Raw genomic sequence first — 18,764 nt, forward strand, 5'->3', positions numbered from 1 at the left:
TCTGGATGTGCAGGTCATGTCCTTCACAGAGTACCTCACCCTGGGTGCACAGACACCAAAATCCAATCCACACAGCTCGGGGGCTGCATTCACCTGGAGGGGCACCATTTTCTAAATTGCACAGGCTCGCTAAGGACAAGTAGTGGTTCTTTCCCCCAAGACCTTGTTTTCAAAAAGCAATAGACTGGGGCCATTTGTCAGTTTTAATCTCAATTAGAATGTCATCTGCAAGTGTCACATTCACCCTCTTCTCTATGGATACCCCTGGGATATTCATCTAGGATTATCTCAGTGAAGAGCAGTGGGTTTAAACACCTTTAGTTCAGGAAGTGAAACAGTCAGTGGGACTGGAGTGTAGAGAACAAAAGGGAAAATGGCTGCAAATGAGGCTGAAAATGTGGGTGAGGCCATGTCATGCAGGGCCCATGGGACCATTCTGAGAACTGAAGGATTATCCTAAAAACAGTGGGATGCCATTGAAGGGTCTTAAGTACAGGGTTGACTTGATGTGATCTGTGTTTCTAAAAAAAATCTCCCTGCGTCTTATACAATAATAACCAGAAGGGATCCCGAGAAGATGTGGGAAGAGCCAGTTGGGAGTTGGTAGACTGGACAAGGTGGAGGTAGTGAAGGCAACAGAAGTAGACAGATGTAACATATGGTAGGATATGGGAATGACGGGACTTTCTGAGTGACTGTATGCAGGAATGAAAGTGTGTGAGAGAAGGAATGACGTCCAGGATGAGGCCAGCCTGTGGTACTGAAAAGATGGGCAGATGAGGATGCCGTTTCTAAAGAACACTGGAGGAGGAGCAAGTTTGGGGATTAACGTCATGAGTACAGTTTTAGATTTGAGACTTCTATAAAGTAGTGGATACCTATGGTTTTCTAAAATAAAATCTGAGACACGCAGTTCTGATCAGAGTTTTAGAAGTACTTGGCTACATGCTGAATATAAGATTTGTAGTTCTCGGATGCAGCAGCTGTGGCCAGGCAGCCCAGTTTCGGGAAGGCTCTCGGTGCACCACAGCCTGCAGACACCCAGCCCACACCCTCCACGCCGCCAAGATGTCCAGGAGGAAGGTCAGCTCAGCTAAGTGTCGGTGAAGGGAGACCCCCAAGAAGAGATCTGCAAGGTGGTCAGCTAAACCTGCTCCTACAAAGCAAAACAAAGCCCAAAAAGGCAGCAGGAAAGGATAAATCTTCAGACAAAACAAAACAAAACAAAAAAACAAATGAAAGCGGAAAAAGGAGGAAAAGAAAAACAGGCTGAAGTGGCTGATCAAGAAACTAAAGATTTATCTGCAGAAAATGGAGACACTGAAAACAAGGAGAGTCCAGCCTCGGATGAAGCCACAGAGAAAGACACTAAGTCTGACTGATATCATACACTATGTTTTATCGGTGTCCCTGTCTCCCTTCTTGTACAATCCAGAGGAATATTTTTATCTACTATTTTGTAAATGCAAGTTTTTTAGTAGTTCTAGAAATATTTTTAAGAAGGAGGGAATCCTAACTCACCCATTTTTTAAGGGTAAATGCTTTTACTTAAGAGGTGAAATCATTCGCTGGTTGTTTATTTTATTTTCTGGTACAATCAGAAAATAGTGTGGGATATTGAATTATGGCAGGCTTTGACTGTCTTGGGAGTCCGCTTAACATTCTAAAGATGGGGGATTAGTTTCCATATCCTATAACAGAAAGCACAGTAAATGGCAATATGGAGTCACAGTCCTGCATTTAATGTCTCGAATATTTGTGATTATTTCTATTTTCATGTTGGCTTTTAGTAGAATTGTTTCCTAAAAAATACTACTCTTTGGTCATGGCTCCCCCTGTCAGAACAGCGTGCTGTCTGTAGCATCTTTGTTTGTGGTAGTCCTGTTTTCCTAAATGCATTATGCTGTGAAAGACTGAAATTTGAGTATGCAGTGTATATGTTATTAAATTGTGAATTGGTATGACATATGTAACAGCTTATCAACATTTGAAGATACTAGTACTTGATATCCTCTTAAGGAAAATTTCCTTCCAAATTTTAAGCTGGAGAGTCATTGGAATAACTTTTAAAAAGAACTGCAATGAATTTAAAAAGAATTAAAATAGCCTTTTAGAGTTTCAGTACATAATTTTGCACAAATTGGAATGTCTGTGTACTGATCCTCAACACAACCAATAAAACCTCAATTAGGAAAGAAAAAAACTGATTTATAGTTCTCAAATTATTCTCCATAGCCACATTCCTGTCCCCACCCCCAGAGTATTTTTGGTTAGACCAGTTGCTCTGAGAGTAAAAAAGTCATAGAAGGAAAAAAAAACGGGGAGGAACATAGCCTATGAGTGGGAGTTCAAGGTCACGCCCTGATAATCATCGCTTCCCCATTCTTGCCCCAACAATTTGCACCCGTCATCATCATCTATGGATTTTTGGTAAATCAAGACACCAAATTCATTAAGAGCAGTGGGTCTCAAAGCGTGGCCCCCAGACCAGCATAACTTGAGAACTTGTCAGAAAAATGCAAATTCTCAGGCTCCACCCCACACCTACTGAATCAGGAACTTTGAGTATGGGACCCAGAAATCTGTATTTTAACAAGTCCTCCAGGTGATTCTAATGTGCACTCAAGTTTAAGACCCTCTGACAATGATCAAATGCATTTCTTTCACATCTGCTTCTTAATTGTCATAGTCAATTTTCTTGTTAAAATTTCCTAAGTGCTTCAACAACATTGCAGTCCATATCTAAGTGCAGCTGCTTCCCCTAGTAATGCCATTCTCCCTTTTGGAGCTCATGCTATTTCCCACGAGGTGGACATGCACTTTTGTACACCTGAATCAATTGTTGGTGGCATTGGCCCCTGGCTCTGAGCTCCTTCCCATTTGCACTGGCTGTACCACTCCCAGCATACCACCTTGTAAGTTACGTTAGCATGTTCATGACAAAGAAATTGCCTTTTGTTTGAATTTATCACAGTGCCTAATCTGTACAGAAAACCTAGTAAAAGTTTAACAGGTTGTTGAAGATCAGAGTTTTTCAGGGTGGAGTCTGCTGGCATAAGAATCACGTGGATTGGGAGGCCGAGGCGGGCGGATCACGAGGTCAGGAGATCGAGACCATCCTGGCTAACACAGTGAAACCCCGTCTCTACTAAAAAATACAAAAAATTAGCCGGGCCTGGTGGCGGGCGCCTGTAGTCCCAGCTACGCGGGAGGCTGAGGCAGGAGAATGGCGTGAACCTGGGAGGCGGAGCTTGCAGTGAGCCGAGATCGCGCCACTGCACTCCAGCCTGGGCGACAGAGCGAGACTCCGTCTCAAAAAAAAAAAAAAAAAAAAGAATCACGTGGAATGCATGCTGAGAGTGCAGATTCTAGGCCCCATTCTTTGCTTATTAAACCAGAAATTCCTACAAATGGGGCACAGGGATTTGCATTTTCAATGCACATTGAAATCTGATTTTCATTGCTATATATAAAATTCATCTTGATAGCAAGTACGGATGGAGTAACTGCTTCTTGAACTAACAGAGCACCGAACTAAACTCTAAGCTAAGGTGAAATAACCTGATAAGGGTTTACCTTGTGCCTAATCTGTGGCCCACTTGTTAAATGTACGCTGCGGGTTATGAAGTTCTCAAACAACTATATCATATTTTGTGCTCTAAGATTTAGTCTACGAATATTGTGGGATAATTTTCTTACCAGTTGGGTCTTCCCCAGCCCAAACTTATGGAATTGATTTTTCAATCCTAACAAATTTTATCTTTTCATTTTCGGCCCAGACATCTGGGCTTCAAAACCATTTCGAAGATATCCTTTGGCCTATTTCTCCTAGATGTATTCATTTGTAAATTGTCAAAGTTTATGTAAGCATCAGCAAAACTTAAACATGGACTTTCTGGTGGAAAAAAAGAGAACATCAAAATAGCTATCAAATGGCAAACAATATTATTTGTAACTACTAACACACAGTCGTAGAGCTAAAAAAATTTCCTAGCTTTAGTGATGAAAGTTAAACTTACTCCCCGACAACCTTCTCTTACCAAGTGGGTACATGAGACTCATCCTCCCCCATACCTCAAAAATGCCTGCAGACAGATCCACTGTCAAAACAGTTACTGCAAAACACATTATACAATAGAAACAGAAGGAAGTCAAGAGACAGTGATTTTTAATACTGCTGCAAGAGAAGTAGCCATAAAACAAAAGAGAAAATGACAAGCTTTCTTAAAATAGCACTGTCTTTCTCAAAGCAATTTGGGTTCATCTTTATCTTGCCAAACATATGCAAATCCTTTTCTTATTAATTAATTATTAATCCTTTCCTATTAAATTGCAATGTCTAATTAAATTTTCACTAGACCTTTCTAAACTAAGCTGTGTAATGGAAACACACATACACCCACACCCCCATGAAGTCTATGAAAATTACTAGCCTTAGGTGATTCTAATGTATGATCTTAACTTTATTTTGGAATTTGACAATGGAATTGTCAAATTGCATTTCTGAAATTCATTTCAAGACAATAATTTTAATATAAGGATGGAAGATACATTGGCTCATAATGGCTATCAGGAATTTTTTAAAAATTGATATACTGTACACATAATAAAAGTCACTCTTTAAGACATATAGTTGATAGGCTTTGACAAATGTATACAGCCATGAAACCACCACCAAAACTGCATTGAATTGTGTGGCGCACAGACCTGCCACACACGGCTCCTTGAAATGTGGCCAGCACAAAATCAAATGTGTCATAAGTGTAAAGTGCAAAAATATGTAATAATTTTATATTTATTTTAGAGTGAAATTATAATATTTTATATATTAAGCTGAATAAAACATCAAAAAATTAATTTTACCTATTCCCATGTCTCTTTCTTTTTAAAAATTTACCTATAGAAAAATAAAAGTTAATGGTTCCCACTTGTGGCTCAAATTACATTTTTATTGGACAGTGCTGATGTGGATTATTTCTGTCCCTCACAGTGCTCCCCTTACCCTTCTGCAGCCTATACCATTTCCCTACCCCCAGGGGCTCCTGGCAACCACTGATCTAATTTCTACCTCTAAAGTTTTGCTCTTGGTAGGTTTTAAAAAATATTGCCCCCTTTTGTCTTATAGCTTCTAATTTTCCCATACTGTATTGTTTTTATAATTTTTTAAAGTTGTTTTCACATTACAAGATTTTTCAAAGCCTTGACTATAGTTTTCATTAACCAATGTCATTTTCGTTAACCACTTCCCAAGCTGGTAGGCCACCATAAATGCTTTCTGGGTAATGATATGGTTTGACTCTGTGTCCCCACCCAAATCTCATCTTGTAGCTCCCACAATTCCCATGTGTTGTGGGAGGGACCTGGTGGGAGATGATTGAATCATGGAGGCGGGTCTTTCCCATGCTGTTCTTGTGATAGTGAATGGGTCTCAAGAGATCTGATGGTTGTAAAAATGGGAGTTTCCCTGCACAAGCTCTCTCTTTGCTTCCCGCCATCCATGTAAGATGTGACTTGTTGCTCCTTGCCTTCTGTCAAGATTGTGAGGCCTCCCCAGCCACATGGAACTGTTAAGTCCCATTAAGCCTCTTCTTTTTGTAAATTTCCCAGTCTTGGGTGTGTCTTTATCAGCAGTGTGAAAACAGACTAATATAGGTAAAGAGCTCTCTTCCTAGAGGAGATGTACACAAGTGGTTCCTAATTGAATGGAGACCATTGTGTGCACACACAACAGCGTCTATTCACAGATGCTCTGGGAGATCCATGCGAGAGGCAGGGAGCCTCCCATAGCTTAATTTTATTTAGCTTCAGGGAAGTGCAGAGAAAGCTTTATTTATGCTAAGAATAGGATGGACAGAAATATAAAGCACTAAATCAGCAAAATCATTTACAGGCAGGAGGAGCAGGGCAGGAGGTTTTGGCCCGCAGGCAGGTCTACTAATGGGAACTCTGTGATGACTGATGAGAATAGCCAGAGATGCCAAGAGACATCCAACCCTCATCTCACCCCACCCTGCAATCCAGGCTCACCTGTTGTGGTTCTGCTCATCCTCAATTCTCTAATTAAATTAAAGTTAATTATTAATTATAACAGGCATTCACATTTACTGCTGCTATTTACCTTCATTCTTCACTCACTCAGATACTATATATCATCTTTCTGATTTTCCATAATATAATAAAAACACTGTAGGCTACCTCCTATCTCCATTTTCTCCAACTGGGTTAGTCTGGAGCTGGACGCCAGTCAGTCTGCCTCTGAACCCTTGGGGTCCCACTTAGAGAATCAACCTTGAGCATTTCCACCTCTTACTTCCACCCCATCCCCACTTTTCTTTATAGTCCCCTAGAGAACTAGAACAAAGGTCTTCACATTTTGATCACTTGACTTCTAGTCCTTTAAGGATAAGTAGTAAAATGCCAACTCTGCTCTTTGATCTGTACTTTCTTGTTTCCTCTGATGTAAGTAACAGTACCCAGGGACTCTATGTCTCTCCTCCTTCCCCAAAAACATATTTTGTGCAAAATTCTTCCCACCAAGGGGGTTGTCTACCCAATTTAGAATGGTGCCAAAAGGAGAACAACTGTTGGCTCTGAACATCCAGATTAGATGACACTCATTTCACCAAACCTCTGCTTAGCCCAAAAGGATCCATTCTGGGCATTTCCACCCCAACCAGAGATGCACTAGAAATGGTCTCCAGTGTGGCTCTCATGCAACTGAAACATTGCAAAAGGATGCTAACTCTGGTGGTTCCCTAACCATGATGGCCAGAATCCAGGAGGGGTTTGTTGGTCAGGCACCATGTTGGCAGATGCTGACACTTCCTAGAATGACTTGGATCCACCTTGCCCTGGTGGAGGCTCCAATCCAGTGGGGGAGATAGTCAGATAATCACATAAATCCAAGTATAATTATTGTGTGCACACATGATTTTGATATGGAATCAAGTTTGGAAAGTAGTCTATGTCTGACATTTTAGAATAAAATACAAACATTTTTCCCAGAAGGGTATTGCCAAGGAAAGTGAGAGGAAGGAGTTTGTCTCCTCAATTATGCAATAAAAATAAACCATTTACAGAACATCCCACATATATAATCATTTCAAAAACTCTGCAAAGACAACATTATCATCTCTATTTTATAGATGCAGCAAAGCCAGGTTAAAAATGAACCTGCTGCTGCTAGAAGTGGCAGGATACAGGGCCTGGAACCTGATAGGCACTCAACTGGTATGCACACAGTTGCTGAATTAATAACGTTTTGAAAAATACAGAAAATATTCCAACAGAGAGCGAGGAGAGGACTGTAGGTTGCCTGTATTTGGTGTTGCATGAAGCACCATCAGGCTTGGCCCAAAGTATGTAGGAGCCTTGACATTATAAAATACAGTAAGAAAGGCTGTATGTTTGGCAGCTATACGAACAATTTGAATTTCTTTAGTAACTGGTTCCATCATGCAATAGCCTGGCCACAGGATATTGGAGAATTCAATAGAGACAAAAATGAGATTAATACCTGCAATTTCTACTGGAAATGGTTGTTGCAAAAACTAAATGAGGCCATCTATACACAGACAGTCATATTGTCTGCAATTTCTCAAAACATTACAACATGGGTATTTTTGTGATACAAGGGTAGTAATTATTTTTAACCTATACCCTGGGGTAGTTAGCATTTGAATGACTAATCAAAAGCTCATGTAAACAGAAAACCAAGTCAACCATGTTTATCTCTGATGAATACCAGAGGGTTGTTACTTAGAATAATGAATGCTGGAAATGATTTTTCAGTGTTCATAATGGGCTCTAAGTATTGTAGACTTTCTCACTCTTGCATAACCTGAAAATAAGAGTCTATCTAGCTCAGTTGTCTACGTCTTTCAAAGGGTGCCCTCAGACCTTGAAGTTCTGGGGATCTGATGTACAGCATGGTGACTATAGTTAATATTCTTTTATATACTTGAAATCTGCTACAATATAGATTTCACACACACACAGTGAGGTGAAAGATGTGTTAATATGTGTTAATAAACTTGATTGTGGTAATCATTTCACAGTGTATGCATACATGAAATCATCACACTGTACACCTTAAATATATACAATTTTTATCTGTCAATTATGCCTCAATAAAGCTGGGTGGGGAGGGGGAAATGGTGTCCTCAGCTGAAGACTCTCTTCAGTCCTGTCTCTAGATGCTTTGGAGGAAATTTAGTCACCTGATGCTGTCAAGAAAGTTAGCCCAATCCTGATGCTAGAATATTGTCCCATCTGCTTCTAATGAAACTTTTTGTTCAGTGTTCTCCAGATCCAACCAAAGGACAGAGCACAGGGACTGTCTAGAGCAGCTCTGTCCAACAGGACTTTCTGAGATGACATAAATATTTTGTTCGCCTGACTAATAAGGTAGCCACTAGTTCAGGTGGTCACTAACCACTTGAAATGTGGCTAATGTGACTGAAGAATCAATTTTTGTTTAATTCCATTTAAATTTTAGTAGCCGCATGTGGCTAGTGGCCATCCTGTTGCACAGCAGTTTGGGAGCTTACAGAACAAGGTTGTGTGATGTTTTTGTGCCTTCTGGCCATTAAATGTTTATATGTGTGGCAGAATTCAGTCTGTAAGTTGTGTTCATGGCCATGCTAGATGGTAAAGTTGTGGGAGAGGGAACCTGTAGTTCCCCTCTATTAGCACTGTGGACTATGTCAACTCATGATGCATAAACAACTCAGCTGAGGTCAGTTCTCAAAAGAGGCAGCATGGCTGCAGGGAGTCCTGGAGGCGAATCTAGGTCCTCTGAATTGCACAACTTAATATTAGAATGAAAATACATAACTCAGAGACTGTCATAAAATTAAATTATCAACCATGGGAAAGCATCAAACAGAGTGTGTAGCCTTTGGCAGCGGTATGATGCAGTTTAACCTTGTGTACACCAAAACACTATTTTCACCACCTGCCCCCCACTTTAATGAAGTGCATGAGCCTTGATAAGGTTGTATTTGTTTGGGAATGAACATGCAAACAGAGCATAGGAAATCATACCCATCCTCTCCCTGCCCCTGAAAATAAAGGTTATAAATATTTCAGCTAAGAATTTGGTTTGGAAGAAGGAAGTCCTTGTCACAATAATTCTTATAAAGCAAAATAAGCAACTGAAATAAGGCAACTTCCTTCTTTCTGAGGAGCATCACTTGAAGCCCATTTACATTGGTTCTTTTCTTCCCCTTAATTGTTTTTACTGGTAAAATACATAAAAAATTTACCATTTTGGGGAGTAAAGAGGGAAAGGGAAGATGATTGTCAACAGGTACAAACTTTTAGTTAGACAAGAGGAATAAGTCTGGTGCTCTACTGCATAGCAAGGTGATGACAGTTAATAATAATGTACTGCATACTTAAAAATAGCTGAAAGAAATGATTTTAAAAGTTCTCACCACAAAAAAATGATAAATATTTCAAGCAATGGCTATGTTAATTAGCTTGCTATGACCATTCCACAATATATATGTATCCAAATATGACATTGTACCGCATAAACAAACATGTCAATTAAAAATAACTTTAATAAAAGAAAAAGAATACAATTTTAATCATTTTTAACTGTACAGTTCAGTAGTATTAAGTACTAAGTATATACTACTCTGTAATACTATTAATTCAAATTTCCATTAGTTTTTGTCCTCAAAGGTAAAATGATATACTAATATGTAAAAGAGCATTTAAACATGCACGAGATTAACATCAAATTCAGAATAATGCTCATGAGGGAAGCAGGGAAAGAAGGTGTTCAGGAAAGAAATAAAAGGGGGCTTAAGTTTTATCTATGTTTTTTTTTCAAAGATACAATGAAATATGGCAAAATGCTAAGACTTGATCAAACTGAGATTTAAGTACACAGGCGTTTGTCATACCATTTTCTGTATGTTAATGTATTCTTCTATTTTTTTTTTTTTTGAGACGGAGTTTCGCTCTTGTTGCCCAGGCTGGAGTGCAGTGGTCCGATCTCAGCTCACTGCAACTTCTGCCTCACGGGTTCAAGTGATTCCCCTGCCTTAGCCTCCCAAGTAGCTGGGACTACAGGCGTGTGCCACCATACCTGGCTAATTTCTTGTATTTTAGTAGAGATGGGGTTTCACCATTGGCCAGGCTGCTCTCAAACTCCTGACCTCAGGTGATCCACCTGCCTCGACCTCCCAAAATGCTAGGATTATAGGCATGAGCCACTGCGCCCAGCCCTTCTTTTAACTCTTTATTTTGACCTAATTTTAGACTTACAGAGAAGTTGCAAACATAGTACAAGGTATGCATATACCTCTAAGCTTACACCACTAACGTTAACCTCTTACACAGCCATAGTACAATGATCACACCAGGATATTAACTTGGATACAGCATGATTAACTAAAACAAAGATGGTACTGGAATTTTCCGTTTTTTCACTAATGTCCTTTTTTTATTCTACAATCCTATCTAGAATCACATATTCCATTTAGTGGTTCCTTCTCCTTAGTCTCTTGTAGTCTGTGACAGCACCTCAGTCTTTCCTTGCCTTTCTTGACCTGAAACTTGCCAGAAACTGTGTCAAATGTCCCACAAATGGAGTTTGTCAGATATTTTCTCATGATTGAGATTATACATTGTTGGCAAGAATACCACAGAAACGATGCTGTGCCCTCAGTGCATCCCGTCACAGGTTCAGGATGTCTCTTTTTTGTATGCTTAGAGTATTTCATAATTTAAATTAATGAAAAATAAATAGCTATATTAGTCTAGGTTCTGTAGAGATACAGAACCAATAGGAAATGAATGGATGAAAGGAAGGAAGGAGAAAGATGAAAGAAAAAGGAAGGAAGGAAGGCAGGAGGGAAGGAGAGAAAGAGAAAGGAGAGAGATTTTAAGGAATTGGCTCATGCATTTATGTAGGCTGAGAAGTCCCAAGATCTGCTAACTGCAAGCTGGAGACCCAGAAAACCCAAGGGTATAGCTCCAGTCTGAGTCTGAAGGCTTGAGAAGCAGGAGGGCTGATAGTATAAGTGCCAGTCTGATTCCAGGGGCAGGGAAAGACTGTGCAAAATCTCCTTTACTCAGTGTTTTGTTTTACTCAGGCCTCAATGGATAGGATGATGTCCACCCACACTGGGAAGGGCAATCTGCTTTCCTGGGCCTACTGATTCAAATACTAGTCCATACAGAAATACCCTCATGGACACCTCCAGAATAATGTTGAGCAAATATCTGAGCACCACATGGCCTAGCCAAGATGAAACATAAAATTAAGCATCATAACAGCTTAACTTCCAAATTAGAAACTTCCTACTCTGTATATTTAGGTTCCAAATCCCATCAAGTCAAATGGATCTTAGGAAGTGTTCCAATTCTTAGTTATTATTGGCTTCAGGCCTAAAACATTATAAATCCACAACATACTATCATTTCTAAAACTTCAAGAAGCTTTATTACAGTTGATCTTGCTTCAAGAGAAAAGGCAGCTTATACTACTTAGATGACATAAAATTGTAATCCAAGGGAAGCTAGACCTGCAAGTCTAATTAAGGCCCTAAGAAAAAAATTAACATGAGCCATATTGTTAATGAGGACCCCCAAATCCCCTGACCGTCTTTTGGAGGTGAAAGTGGAGTTACCATTTAGAAGTGACTACATTCCTCAGCATGGCATCCTAAGGATGATGTGTGTCATTGCTATTTCTATGATGCTTCAGAAAGAAAAACCTACATGATCATATATTTTTCTAGAGCAAGAAATTGTGTTTCAGGTACTTTCACTACCTGAGTTGTATATTTTCAAAGTTGTGTACACACACACACACACACACACACAGATTATAGAGAATATATCAGATATGGTTTGGCTATGTCCTCACCCAAATCTCAAATTATAGCTCCCATAATTCTCTGGTGTTGTGGGAGGGACCCAGTCGGAGGTAATTGAATCATGGTGGGTGGGTCTTTCCCATGCTGTTCTCATGACAGTGAATAAGTCTCACGAGATCTGATGGTTTTATAAAGGGGAGTTCCCCTGCACATGCTCTCTCTCTTGCCTGCCACCATGTTAGATGTGACTTTGCTGCTCCTTTGCCTTCTGCCATGATTTTGAGGCCTTCCCAGCCACATGGAACTGCGAGTCCATTAAACTTTTTTTTCTTTATTAATTACCCAGTCTTGGGTATGTCTTTATTAGCAGCATGAGAATGGACTAATACAGTATCTCTACAAATATATCGTAGAGAAATGGTACAAATAAGTAAAACTTCTAGCTGGGCATAGTGGCTCATGCCTGTAATTCTAGCACTTTGGGAGGCTGAGGTGGGTGGATCGCCTGAGGTCAGGAGTTTAACACCAGCCTGGCTGACACGGTGAAACCCCGTCTCTACTAAAAAACAAAAATTAGCCGGGTGTGGTGGCACATGCCTGTAATCCCAGCGACCTGGGAGGCTGAGGCATGAGAATCCCTTGAACCCAGGAGACAGAGGTTGCAGTGAGCTGGAGATCGTGCCACTGCACTCCAGCCAGGGCAGCAAGAGCAAAACTCCATCTCAAAAATAAATAAATGAATACATAAATAAATAAATAAAATTTAAAGTTTTCTCTGAGGCTGCCTCCCTTTGAAGCTCTTCTATCCTCGGGATCACTCTAAACTTTGGTGGTTTACGCTGGGAAATCATTTTTTCCTTAAATGTTTATATTCAGTTCAAAGTGCTCCATTTCCATGAGTAATGACAAAACATAGTTTCTCCTCCACCTCTACTCCAGCGGCATGGAGAAGAAGCTACTTATGAATTGTTTTTTAGGCCCTCAGAGTTCTGGAAGGCAGTCACCAACTTTTTATGAGAAGCTAGAGAGAGGACTCCAGATCCCATTATGCCAAAGAGAAAGCTGAATGCTTATTTTAAATCTCATTTTGGTGGCCGGTCGCGGTGGCTCACGCCTGTAATCCCAGCACTTTGGGGAGCCGAGGTGGGTGGATCATGAGGTCAGGGGTTCGGGACCAGCCTGACCAACATGGTGAAACCCCGTCTCTACTAAAAATACAAAAATTAGCTGGGCGCCTGTAATCCCAGCTACTCAGGAGGCTGAGGCAGGAGAATTGCTTGAACCCGGGAGGCGGAGGTTGCAGTGAGCCGAGATCGTGCCACTGCACTCCAGCCTGGGCGACAGAGCGAGACTCCGTCTCAAAAATAAATAGATAAATCATAAATAAATAAATCTCATTTTGGCCTGCCCCAAATATGGACACCATTGTTAGCCAGTCCTGTATACCATATGTACCTCTTGCAAGTACTTTTAGAACATGCTGTTCCCCTCAACAGATTTTCTTCCAAGAAACCAGAACATGGGTTTATTTTGGCCTGGATCAATTCCCCCAGGAACCTTCCAGGGAGGAGGTGGGTGGTCAGCCTCCTGAGACAAGAGTGTGTAGAGGTTAGGATATGGGCTCTGAAGCCAGACTACCTATGTTTGAATCTGGCTATGTTTGAATCTAGGTTCTGGGTTTATGATCAGGGAATGTGAGAGAGTTATACAACCATTCATGCCTTGGTTCCTCTTTCTATTGAATGGGGCATATGATGATACTTAACTGATTGAGTTGCTGTGAGGATTAAAAAATGACACATGTAAAGTGCTTAGTACAAGATCTGGCATATAATAAGTGTTAAATAAGTGCTAGGGAAAACTAGCCAGGCATGGTGATATACACCTGTAGTCTTAGCTACCTGGGAGGCTGATGAAGTTTGCTTGAGGCCAGGAGTTTGAGGCTGCAGTGAGCTATGATGGCATCATTGTACTCCAGCCTGGGCAAAAGAGTGAGACCCTGTCTCTAAAAATAAAACATAATAATAAAACAAAATAAAATAAATGCTAGGGAACATGTTACTTCTGACTTAAACAGCCTCCAGGATTAATCCAGGTCCACAATCACTCAGGGAAGTTGTGGGCAGTCTGTGGGCACCTGCCAGGCTGCATCTATTGGGTAGTAGAATCTGCTTCTTTCTAACTCTAACTCTGCCTATTTCTTCTATCATGTCATCAGAATTCCTTAAACATCTTATTTAACAGAACAAACGAATTTAAGCCAGTTCTACAGTGAAAAAAGTGAGACTGAGTCATGGCAAACTTTAACTGTAATCTTGTTAAGCGGAAATGGAGACAAATATTTGGAAAAGATCTTTAGAAATTGATAGATTCCAATGCGTTGAGGTTCTTTTAGGTCAGATAAGTGTTTCTTGGCTTTCTGCTTTCCATTTGTAAGCATGTCTCTGTCTCTGTGTGTGTGTGTGTGTGTGTGTGTGTGTGTGTGTGTATTTATACCCATGCCCCCTATTTAGAGCTCCAAATCTCCTAAGGACGGGAACCATCTTAGCCACCTGACAAGAGAGAAGTAACCTCCATGCATTCGTCCTTCTACCCTCAAGAGGAATCCTCTTCAATCCGGGATGGTATGGGCATAAAATATATATATATATATATATATTTTTTTTTTTTTTTTGATCAGAGTGTCGCTGTTGTTGCCCAGGCTGGAGTGCAATGGCGCGATCTCCACTCACCGCAACCTCCGCCTCCTGGGTTCAAGTGATTCTCCTGCCTCAGCCTCCTGAGTAGCTGGGATTACAGGCATGGGCCACCACACCCGGCTAATTTTGTATTTTTAGTAGAGATGGGGTTTCTCCATGTTGGTCAGGCTGGTCTCAAACTCCGGACCTCAGGTGATCCGCCCACCTCAGCCTCCCAAAGTGCTGGGATTATAAGCGTGAGCCACTGCGCCCGGCCTAGGGCATAGAATATTTTGGAAGCAAAGGGATAATTCTGTGGCTTTCTATCCCCGTTTTTCCTTTTCTCTCTCCACATTCCTGGCTCTAATTCAGGTCTTTCTGTTGCCATGGTAACCAACAGTCTCAGAACACAGACTTCTGACAGCTGGACTTTTAGCCACTGAGACTCAGGATGTGAAGGATTTCTCATGTCTCCCCTTTCTGCCTCAGGAGTTAGCAGCACTTCTTCCATATGGGCAGCCACCAGACCAGGATGTGACAGTCTTGCGTGCATGTGTGTGTGTGAGCACACGCATGTGTGGATGCGCGTGTGTGTGTTTGTGCATGCGCGCGTGTGCACGCATTCTTCCAGCCCTACTTGCTTTCCGGGGCTTCACAGAAAAAGCTGGACTAAAAAGTGTCATCAGATGATGGGAGGATGGGCATCTAAACAGCAAAACCTTTCTGGAAAGTAATTTGGTATCAACTAGCACAAGACTGTAATATATTTGTGATGTTTGGTCCATTAATCTTACACATAGAAAAATAAGGGTCATAGTCAAAGATTTATGGAAAAGCAGGTTTACTACAGATTTATTTAGTAAAACAATAACTACCACCTAATGGTCATTAATAAGAATTAAAAATTGCAGAGTAATCATATATATGTTTGTTGTAGGCTATGCCATAAAATAATCTGTTTCAACTGATGTGATAGCCACATTCACATATATGTATATGTGGATATATTGTATAAATGTACAGATATATATGTGTGTGTTTATATAAATAGAAAAGATAAGGAAGTCCATCAAAATGTTTTGATAGTTATTACCTTTAGAAGGTAGGACCATGGCATGTTTGTTTTTGTCTTCATACTTTTCTATATTTTTCCAATTTTATATAATGATCTTTTTCTTTTATGATACAAGATCTTAAAACTGTAATAGGACAAATGATGAGAGGTGGAGATGCTTAGTAGAGAGGATTATAACACAATGAAGTAAGTTTTGAAAGGCAGAGGGCTGCCTCTTCTGCCCTTCACTGGGAGATTATAAAAATAGGATAAGACTTCAATCTAAATGGGGTAGTTCTGAATAGAAAAGGGAATGGGGCTGGGCGTGGTGGCTCATTCCTGTAATCCCAGCACTTTGGGAGGCCAAGGTGGGTGGATCACCTGAGGTGAGGAGTTCAAAACCAGCCTGGGCAACATGGTGAAACCCCATCTCCACTAAAAATACAAAAATTAGCTGGGCATTGTGGCGGGTGCCTATAATCCCAGCTATTTGGGAGGCTGAGGCAGAAGAATCACTTGAACCCAGGAGGTGGAGGTTGCAGTGAGCCGAGATCACACCACTGCACTCCAGCCTGGATGACAGAGTGAGACTCCATCTCAAAAAAAAAAAAAAAAATAGAAAAGGGGATGGATAATGTTTTTGCTTAAGTACTATGATTCTCTTCTCCCCGGTCCCACCTACTTTTTCTTTTTTCTTCTTTTCTTTTTTTGAAGCTTCTCAAGTTGAGAGAGATTTGTGCCTTTGAACTCCATGGCATATTCATCCTCTAACAGCGACATAGAGGATGACAGCTCCAAATCCAGTTCCAACCTGATCCTCTCTGTGGGCTATTTCCCCTGTGAGGACACCCCCTGTGAGGACACAACCTCCTGGGAAGACGCACCTTCCAAGGGTCCTTCCATCCACTTTCTCCCTCCCATCCAAGGGGCATGGGGGACTGAAAGGATAAGGAAACACATGAAGAGACAATACCAAATTCAGGACGAACCAGACAGTTTTGCAAACTGAGCATCTTCCTGGCCTGGGACACGGACGTTGGCTCTGACAACACAGACTCAAGAGCTAATAGGCTTCTAAATGGAGCCAACCTGTGGATAAACAAGTTCCCAAAAGAGAGGACAAAACTATCTGTCAGCAAACTGAATAATCTTGTGCAAGAGTTTCAGACATTTCTAGAAAATCTGAAAGACAATGAAGATGATGATGCTGTGTTTCCTGAAACTACTCAGATTTCCAGCTGTCCGGCAGCTCCCCTCCAGAAATGGTTCAGGTCAGTCATCAAGAACATGATGCTTGTCAAGACCTGCCCAAGTGCAAACCACCAGAAAATAAAGATGTTACGTAGTCTCCACAGACTCCTCTAAGGCTTAAGGAACATGAGCTGGCTGAGGTGAGCACAGAGATGCCTCACAGGACAGGAAGGGATAGGCCTGGGTTGAACCACAGAATCTTACGACCACTAGGAAGCAGGTCCCAAGGGGCCCGAAGTGATACCAGTGGGAGACAGACAACGAAGAAAGGAGTCAGGGTGGAGTTTTAGGGAAAAGACTGAGGAATGCTGAGGGAAACAAGAGGGTAGCAAGCAAGGAGAAGGACTAAAAACTGTATCTACATTGAAGTTTTGCATTGACACTTGGGCTTTTTTTTTTTTTTGAGACAGATTCTTTCTCCGTTGCCCAGGCTGGAGTGCAGTGGTGTGATCTCGGCTCACTGCAACCTCTGCTTCCCGTGTTCAAGTGCTTGTCCTGCCTCAACCTCCTGAGTAGCTGGGATTATAGGCGTCCGCTACCCTAACTTTTGTATTTTTAGCAGAGACAGGGTTTCACCATGTTGGCCAGGCTTGTCTCGACCTCCTGACCTCAAGTGATCCACATGCCTCGGCCTCCCAAAGTGCTGGTACTACAGGTGTGAGCCATCGCACCCGGCCTACTTGAGCCTACTTTTGCTAAAAGGATGTGAGTTCCATAAATGAGTAAATGTTGACTTGGCTGCTGTCATGGTTACGCCTACCTAACATATTCTTTATTTTCTTGGCAGATGATAAGCCAGGCAACTGCCAGCCAAAGGACAAGTGCTCCAGAGATCTCAATCCGGTCAGAGCAGCCGGAGAAGGATGACACTCCCTCCCACACACAGGCCCAGTGCTGCCTGAACTTCGGGTGGGCCTTCAGCTGGCTGAGGCAGCATATCCTCCCCTCTCTGCTGAGGAGGGATCACCCTGTGAATGCCACCAAGAGTCCCCATCAGCCAGCACCAAGGAAATTCTCTTGAGGCAAGAGAATTCAGCCTCAAGAAACCCTTGAATTAGGACATCCTATATAGACAGATTTTTAAACTTTTTGGAAAGTTGAAAATAATCCATAAGATAGGATTCCACTGATAATCCCCAATAGTTTATTTTTTCCTCAATAAACAAAATAAATGTTCTTGTTACCCATGTCTTCCTCTTCCAGCACACCATCTTGACTCACATTGAAAGCATATGTGCTGTTCTTTTTTGAAGCTTCTCAAGTTGAGAGAGATTTGTGCCTTTGAACTCCATTGCATATTCATCCTCTAACAGTGACATAAAGGACTACAGCTCCAAATCCAATTCCAACCTGAGCCTCTCTGTGGGCTATTTCCCATGTGAGGACACCCCCTGTGAGGACACAACCTCCTGGGAAGATGCACTTCCAAGGGAAGAAATTCTTTCTCAGGAAATTTTAAGTAGTATTATGCTTCCTAAACTGAAGTATTCTTTTTCTCTCCTCTCACCCATTCTTACTGTATTTTACTCTAGTTTATCTATTTTATGTGTTTTAACCTATTTTATCATTAACCCAAATCCCCATTTTCAGTAGGCAGCAGCGTGACCCATCAGATTCCTGCGGTGGCAGGATGATTTGGCTTGAACTTGCAGGGCTTGAGTGAGTGGCAGTAGGTATTGAGTCACTGAGGAAATTAATTTCAATTTCAGAGATCAGACAGCAGTTCTGATATTCCCCAGGTATCTGACAGGTTCTAGCATGTGTTGCCTTGGCTGTAGTAGTGGCCCACTTAGGAGCAATGTGACGACTGTGAACACTTCTTAACTACTCTAAGTCTAGCTGTCTTCATTCAAAAGATGTGGAAGATAATAATACATACCTCACAGGGTTAGTGTGAGAGTTTATGAGGTAACACAAGCACTTGATAAATATTATTACTGTTGTTGC

General features: G+C 41.3%; 1 protein-coding gene and 1 pseudogene across 26 annotated transcripts in view; one reads left to right on the forward strand and one right to left on the reverse strand.

The window, feature by feature from the left end:
• Positions 1-18,764, reverse strand: part of PPFIBP1 (PPFIA binding protein 1) — a 171,553-nt gene that overhangs the window by 85,260 nt on the left and 67,529 nt on the right. The window lies entirely within an intron of this gene.
• Positions 16,195-17,993, forward strand: LOC101124668 (uncharacterized protein C12orf71-like; annotated as a pseudogene).

Source organism: Gorilla gorilla, chromosome 10, assembly GCF_029281585.2.
Source record: "Gorilla gorilla gorilla isolate KB3781 chromosome 10, NHGRI_mGorGor1-v2.1_pri, whole genome shotgun sequence".
NCBI classification, from domain to species: Eukaryota; Metazoa; Chordata; class Mammalia; order Primates; family Hominidae; genus Gorilla; species Gorilla gorilla.